General features: G+C 38.8%; 1 long non-coding RNA gene across 2 annotated transcripts; it reads left to right on the top strand.

Moving 5' to 3' along the window:
* The first annotated feature begins 687 nt into the window (after positions 1-687).
* LOC140637585 (uncharacterized) lies at positions 688-6473 on the top strand. 2 transcript variants are annotated; one of them, XR_012034671.1, is made up of 4 exons: positions 688-762; positions 2069-2297; positions 3904-4029; positions 6217-6473. It is a non-coding gene; the product is annotated as an uncharacterized lncRNA (long non-coding RNA). The 2 variants fall into 2 exon arrangements; XR_012034670.1 differs by having other exon boundaries at positions 693-762; positions 2066-2297.
* Positions 6474-8060: the final 1587 nt, after the last annotated feature.

The raw sequence follows: 8060 nt of genomic DNA, 5'->3' as shown, positions 1-8060 counted from the left end.
AAATATGTAACATAAAATGTATTATGTGAACCATTTTTAAGTGCACAGATCAGCAACATTACATACTTTTACACTGTTGTGCCAGCACTACCACCATCCACCTCTAGAACTTTTGTCATCTTCCCAAGCTGAAACTTGCACCCACAAAACAGTAAGTCCCACAGCCCCATCCCCTAGAGCCCAGCGGCTACCATTCTACTTTCTAGCTCTATGAATTTGACTAGTCCAGTACTTCCTGTAAGTGAAATTCATACGGTATTTGCCTGCTGTTAATGGCTCATTTCACATAAACTAATGTCTTTAAGTTTCATGTATGTTGTAGTTTGTGTGAGAATTTTCTTCCTTTTCAAGTTTTTCTCCAATTTTAAAAGTTAGGATTCTGAAAGCTTTACATATAACTTAACAGCAACTCTATATTTTTTCTATTTTATTCTAAAAATGCAGGTTTAGACCTTCTGAAATTTTCTTGTCCCACCCACAAGTTAAAATTCACAGTTTAAAAACTCCTCATCAGTAGTATTTCCTGAAGCTAAGTCTGAGTTAAAGCAAATACAAGGCACAGATTCAGGAATAATGTGAGATGAAGAAAAATAAAGAAATATAAAATGGGACCAGTTAATTTGCGTTCGTATTGTGTGCACATTATGAGCTCAGATGCGTATGTTCTGTATTCCTTGTGTTCTGGAATGATAGTGACATTATGAAGTCTAAGAACCAATGGCAGACCCTAAACCATGATAATATGAGGAATCACTGGAAAAAGTGAGAATGCTTAGCCCAGCAAATGTGATCATATTTTAAATATTAAGGGTTCTTATAATTTCTCTAACTGGTATTATCACATGGTATGGTAATAATGATGGCCTACACTTAAGGGACAATATATATTAGCACTTTTCTTGGAGTTTGTGGCAGAAACATTACTATATACTCACCTAACCTACTTCCTCTTCTCCCTGGAAGGCCCCAGCCTTCATTTCCCAGCCCTTTTATGTTCAGATGTGGCACATGACTAGTTCTGGCCAATGGAATGTGGGAAGAAGAGATGGGCGACAGCTCTAGACGATGGTGGCTAAGAGCCTGTCTGCCTTTTCCACTTTGTTGGTTGACCATTATCACTGGATCCACCAGAGAGGATCCAGTAGAAGTATCTGCTGTCCTAGTGGGCAATGATGCTCCCGTATAGAAGCAGCCTGGAGATAGGTAATATTGTTTTCCTCATAGGTATTATACAAATGGAGAAATGAGACCAGAGAGTTTAAGTAACTTGCCCAAAGTCACAGAACTGTTAAGTGTTGGGGACAAATTTCAAGACAAGCCAGTTTGTTCCAGAGTCTGTGCTCTTCACCACCAGATCTACCCCTTGGTTCTGAGTAGCATTTAACTCATTTAATTCTCACAGCAATTCCATGAGGTGTTATCCCCATTCCTTCGGGGGAGAAACTGAATTTGAGGAAGGATAAATGGTTACTAAACTCCAGAATTAACATTTGAGTCCAAGGTTGTAAGACTCCAGAGCTATTTTCAATACGCCAGGCCTTTTGCAGCATTAGCTACACAATGTAGATAAAGGAGTTCTGCAATTCTGGAGAGCAGAGGAAGCCATAAGGAGTGGACGTTCCAAGAAAATCCATTTTGACTTAATGATGGAAGATTTTTCTAACGACTTGATCTGTTCAAGCTGCCTCATGAGGCAGCGGTTCTCCGTCACAGGGTTGCCACACAGGCCAGAGGATCCTTTAGGGTAGACAGACATTTTAAAGATGATTTATCCCATGTGGCATGTGTTGTACCTCGTGATCTCTAAAAAGCTTTCGAATTTTGAAATTCTGTGATAAGGACCTGCTAGGAGGTCTGCACTTGAGATTCGAGAGTGGCAAAGACCGTACTGCAGAGCCATCCGTGAAGTGACAATCTGTGGGACCCGAAAGTGGCAGGTTAGAGAGAGTTAATCATTAGTGGTCCATAAACTCTATTACCTACAATAACTCTATTAGCTACTTGCTATTGTTAGACTCAGATGCCGGTTGCAGGCGGAGGCTTGATCGACCTCTGTTCCAATTAGCAGGCAGAGGAACCTGGTTGTGAGCCTGGGATGTTGCTGAAGGCAAGGAAACCACCTCAAAGAGACGAGACAGAAGAGGACCAGATGTAAATGTTTTATGGCCCGACAGGCCATTTCCTTGCCCTGCCCCCGTCTGGAGACTCCCCGTCCTGAGACACATCCACTCTGCTTCAGGAAGGCTGACTGACCCGGACCAGCAGCTTCCTCGCTTAATGTATTCATCGTGTCTGAGGTCAGCTTTAATTTTTCAGGTCCTCATCTCCCTGCCTGGGGATAAGTGCATAAAAAGCTCATCATCAAAACATCGTGCCCTCAACTCCACAAGTCTTTTGGTATCCTCTTCAGGATTTCAAAAACACAGGCAAAATGCAAGTCACATTTTACATCCGATGTGGGATAATTTTTTTCTCTGCTTTACAGTATGTGCCAAATTTGATTCCTGTGACAATTCATATTGTACAAAGTGAAAGGAAGCTTTCAGCCTGTTCTTTTTTTCTTCCTTCCATATGGCTGATTGATTCATCTCATACTACAAACTCTTTTTCTTACTAAAATGTGATCTCTGGTGCTTTAAATGAATATATCATTGCATAAATGGTGCAGCATGGCACAGTGTTTCCATTTCAAAGCACAAGCTATGGAGTTGGAGAGAACTGGGATTGAAATACAGCCCTGACTACTTATTAGCTTTGAAACAGCGAGCAAGTCACTTAAATTTCTGGGCCTCCATTCCCTTAACTGCAAAATCTGGGTTAAGTCTGAAGCTACAAATTCCTTCCCTTGACCTAACAGTTTTCATATCTCTTGATTACTTTATTTAACATTTTTTCACTTGGCAAACAATATCCATTGCCCTACTTCTGTGTGCCAGGCTCAGTATTAGGCATCAGGGAGATAGCAATGACTAAAGCAGCATGATCTCTGACATAATGGAGCTTAGAGTATGCTAGAGAATGTAAGTTAAATAACCAATTACTCAATCGCTTAATTACAATTGTGAGCAATGCGATGAAGAAGAAGAATGGGGCTTAAAAAGAATGATCGATAGGGAATGTGGGGAAGGAAGATACTACCTACCCTCTTTGGGTCTCTGGTTGGGCCTAAGAATAACAGATTAGCAGGAGAAAAGCATGAAAATTTTATTAAATTATTACATGTGAGAGCCTTCATAAGAGAATGAAGACCCAGAGAAGTGACTGGAACAGGAAGCTTTTATACCTTTTCGACAAAGGAATGATACATTTGTGAGGAATTGATAAGACAAATAGGTTGAGGCCAGGAGTAGTAAATAGTGAAGTACGTAGGAAGATAAAGGTGAGTGTGTAACCAGGTTTGTTTGTACACATTTCTCAACCCCAAATTCCCCATGATAAAAATGTCTTTCTTCCTTCTGTAGAGGGAGAGGACCTTTCACAAGGGAGCTTTATCTCTTGCTTTTAGAAAGAAAAAACAGGGTTAGAACATTCTTCTTGCACCTGCTTTTTCCTTAGTGTCTTAATCACTTAAGAAGTACATGATTAAGAAATAAGTGATAATAATAAATAATAATTATGCCAAAGTGGCATATTTTGGGGTGATATATTCTAGTTTCCTTTGAGAGCATGACCTATTCTGGAGGATTAGAGAAGGCTGACCTGAGAATCATTTAGGTTAACTTTATTTATTCATTCACTCATTTATTCATTCATGTATTTATTATGTATTCAACAAGTATTTACTCAACACTGAACATATCCCAGGCATTCTCATAGGTTTTAGGGCTATTTTGGAGAAAAGAAGACAAAATCCTCCCAAAGAGCTTCAAATCTAATGATGTTTTTTTCCAATTTCATTCTCAGTACAAAATATGCTATTGGAGACTGAGGAAAATTTGTTATAAGACAATAAAATGGAGAAGGCATTTTGAGGTGAAAGTACTGGCATTTATTTTATGGGAGAGAAGAAAAACAGAAAAGAAATTTAAAGTAAGTTAAGGTAAAGCTTTGGCTGAGAGGAATGTGGAGAAGAAAAATTTATGTATAAAACTTGGTAATTTGTCTGGGGAACTTAGTTTGATGCCAGAATGAGTTCTGATGAGAATATTACTGAGAGCCGTTACTCAGCTCTCTGATTTGGTTGGATGCTTATTCCTTCTAGAATAAATGGTGACATTGTTCACTAGCTTACAGACTCAATGACAAAGCAGAGCAAGCTACATAATCTGTGAATTTTGCTGTCAAATTCAAATAACATTCCGATACCAATTTCGAAAATCAGGAGCAGTTTTCCTCATTATGAGCATTCTATTTCTTCTTAGTGTTGAGAAAAATTTGCACTGTGGTTTGTTGGTTGTACTTTGTTAACATGTAAATGCGACCATGGATTCCATATTTGCAGATGCAATAATCATTAACCTGCCTACCCCAACAAATGGGTATTGCATATGGGATGTTCAGTTTAGCAACAGGACTGTTGGTTTTGCTTCTAAATATCCCCAAGTATCCACTCTTCTCTCCATCATCAGCTTTTCTAAGTCACAGTCACCTCTAGCCTGGAATAATTACCATAGCCTCTCAATTGGTCTACAATGCATTTATTTTGACCAATCCACTCTACCCCTTTCACACTATGGTCAGAATGACCTTTTCAAATATGCAAACCTGGTTATGCCACTTTCTGCTTATCATCTTCATGATTACGACAGAAGCTCTCTGTGATATTGACTGGTCTTTCTCCTATCTCCCTCTTTAGCTTCATCATGAGTGAGGTCCTCCCTGACCTTCAGTATTCAAAACACAAAGACTTCCACTTGGGCTTTGTCTCACTCTAAGGCTTTGCATGTGCTTACTTCCCCTTTCTAGAAAGGCTGGGAGCAGATGCATGTGCTATCATTTCAACCCCCTTCCTGCAGTGGCCTGGAGAAACTCCAAGTCTAGATCAATGTGTTTTCTTGGTGTGTACAGTAGGTGCCTACTGCAGGTACTGTGAAGAAAGTCACAGTGATTTTAAACACTATTAAGGACTCTAAGATCTATGTGTCATAAAAATGATTTGAAATTTTCAGGTTACAAATAACTGTAACTTGAATTTTCATGGGTGTTTCCCCTTTTACGATACAGATTGAATTATTTTAAGATTTATAATATGAACTTTGACATAATTTATCTTAATTTGTAAAGGACATCCACCAACTTCCAAATCTCCCTTAGGATAGTGAAGTTCTCAGGGAATATTCTCATGTGTTCAGGAACCAGTCTCTTGGCACAAGTTTATCTCATACGTAGGCTCCTTCTCATTGATATTTCCCGCCAGATAAGCTGCTTAAAAAGGCTCTTCTTAATATAAGAATTTGAAAGTCCATACCAAGATTTAAGTTCCAGTGTTCTCAAAGACTCCAAATGCTGAGGTGCCAAGATGATGTCATATTCACTTTAAAATCCCTATGTTGGAGGCGTACCCTATTCTGCCTAAAGCAAATCCTCTGTACAGGTGACTGGATAGAAGGATGGACACTACGCTGTCTGTGATTGTTAATTTTATCTGACAACGTGGCTGGTCTCTGATGTCTAGCTGTTTGGTCAAACACCAGTCTAGATCTTACTGTGAAAGTATTTTTTAACATCGATATGGATGGAACTGGAGGGCATCATGCTGAGTGAAGTAAATCAATCAGAGAAAGATGATTTTCATATGGTTTCACTCATATGTGGAATTTAAGAAAAGAGTCCATAAGGGAAAGGAAGAAACTTAATGGGGGAAAAATTAGAGAGGAAGTCAAACTATGAAAGATTCTTGACAGTGGGAAACAGAGGGTTGTCGGAGGGGAGGTGGGTGTGGGAATGGGGTAACTGTGTGATGGGCATTAAGGAGGGAATGTCATGTGATGGACACTGGATATTTTTTTAAGATTTTATTTTTTATTTTTTATCGATTCATGACAGACATAGAGAGAGAGAGAGAGGCAGAGAGACACATGCAGAGGGAGAAGCAGGCTCTTGCTGGGAGCCTGACAAAGGACTCGATCCCGGGACTCTAGGGTGGCACCCTGGGCCAAAGGCAGGAGCTAAACTGCTGAGCCACCCAGGGATCCTCTGAACACTGGATGTTATACTATATGTTGGCAAATTGAATTTAAATGAAAAAAAATGAAATTCATAAAATTTTTTTAAAAGTATTTTTTAGATGTATACACTTAAATCATCAGACTTGGAGTAAATTGGTGGGCTTCATTAAATCAGAGGTCTTAAGAAAAAAGACTGAGATCCCCAGAGGAAGAACAAATTCTGCCTTCAGACTGCTTTTGGCTCAAGACTGCAACATTGACTCTTGCCAGGATTTCCATCCTGTTGGCCTGCCCCACAGAATTTTCAGACTTGCCAGCCCTCACAATCACATGGACTAACTTCTTAAAATAAATCTCAAATATCTCTGTCTCTGTTTCTGCATCCTATTAGTTCTGTTTATCTGAAGAACTGTCAGTATTACGCTATCTTCTCCACCTACTAGCCCACTTCCATAGACATTTAATAAAGTCCCTTCCTTTCTGCTTAGTTAAAAAATCCAAAATGCTAACCCCCCAAAAAACAATACATTCAAAATCTTCATGTAAATGTATTCTTTGTAAATTGTTACACAAGTCACCAAATATGATAGGTTGAATAATAGCCTCTTAAAGATGTTGAAGTCTTAACTGTCAGAACCTGTGAATATATTACTTTATATGGCAAAAGGGGCTTGGCACACTGACTAAAATTCTTAAGATGGAGAGATTATCCTGGATTATCTGGGTGGATTCAATGCAAACATTATGTCCTTATGAGAATAAGGTAGGAGGATAAGCTTAAGAGGACTGTGATGTGATAACAGAATCAGAGATTGGAATAATGTGGCCAAGAGCTAAGAAATGTGCTAAGAAATGTGACTATGGAATAACTTAGGGAATATGGTAAGCTTCTAGAAGCTGGAAGAAAGACAAGGAATAGATTCTCTTCTAAAACATCCAGAGGACCATGGTAGAGAAAGGGGAACCCAGGAATGACAGAGATCAAAGTTTGAGGAGGTTAAAGTTGCTGAAATCTGGGATCTACACAGAAAACGAGTCCTAGATATACACATGGGTATTTGAGTTTTTGACTGACTACAAACTCCACATATGTAGGGATAAAATCCATGAGGTGGAACAAGGAAAACTACCACTTAGTTATAACCAGAGTTCACAAACTGCTATGACACATTTGAGTCTCAATCAGGCAAAGTGGAGGGATGTCACTGAACACACAGGACACTTAGCACAGTTGCCGAATGACTTAGAGAAAAATCTACTTTAGACTTACCTTGGCAAGGGTAAGGGTTAATAAGGGTACCTTAATACAAGTTCCCAGACAATTAAGCTAACTCACAAGTTACTTGATTGTCCAATAGAACAAGGTTCACCATTCTTTATAGAAAATCATTTTAAAAACTAACAAGTAAGTTTTATTCTGTCTAAAATTCAATAAAAAATTATGAGAAGCAGGAAAATGTGACCCACCACAAGGAGAAATAATAGCTAATAGAAAAAGACCCAGAAATGACAAAGATTATAGGATTATCCATGGCATTAAAATAGTGATTATAAATGTGCTGAATGATTTAAAAAAACATAAATGTGATGAAGCTACAGTGAAAAGTATATACATATATATCTACAGGTATATATGTATATATGTATCTATATATGAAGTAAGCATTTTAGAGTTGATGCAATATATGAAATGAAAATTTTAATGGGTGTTATTAACAACAGATTGGAAATTGCAGAAGAAAAGCTCAATGATCTTGAATATATATTAGAAGAAATGATTCAGGGCAGCCCAGTGGCTCAGCAGTTTAGCACGACCTTCAGCCCAGGGCCTGATCTTGGAGAACCGGATCAAGTCTCATGTCAGGCTCCTTGCATGGATCCTACTTCTCCCTCTGCCTCTCTCTCTCTCTCTCTTTCTCTCTCTCTGTCTCCTTTGTGTCTCTCATGAATAAA

Source organism: Canis lupus, chromosome 8 (assembly GCF_048164855.1).
Source record: "Canis lupus baileyi chromosome 8, mCanLup2.hap1, whole genome shotgun sequence".
NCBI classification, from domain to species: domain Eukaryota; kingdom Metazoa; phylum Chordata; class Mammalia; order Carnivora; family Canidae; genus Canis; species Canis lupus.
Note: the sequence above shows the minus strand (reverse complement) of the source record. Positions and strands in the feature narration are given on the sequence as shown.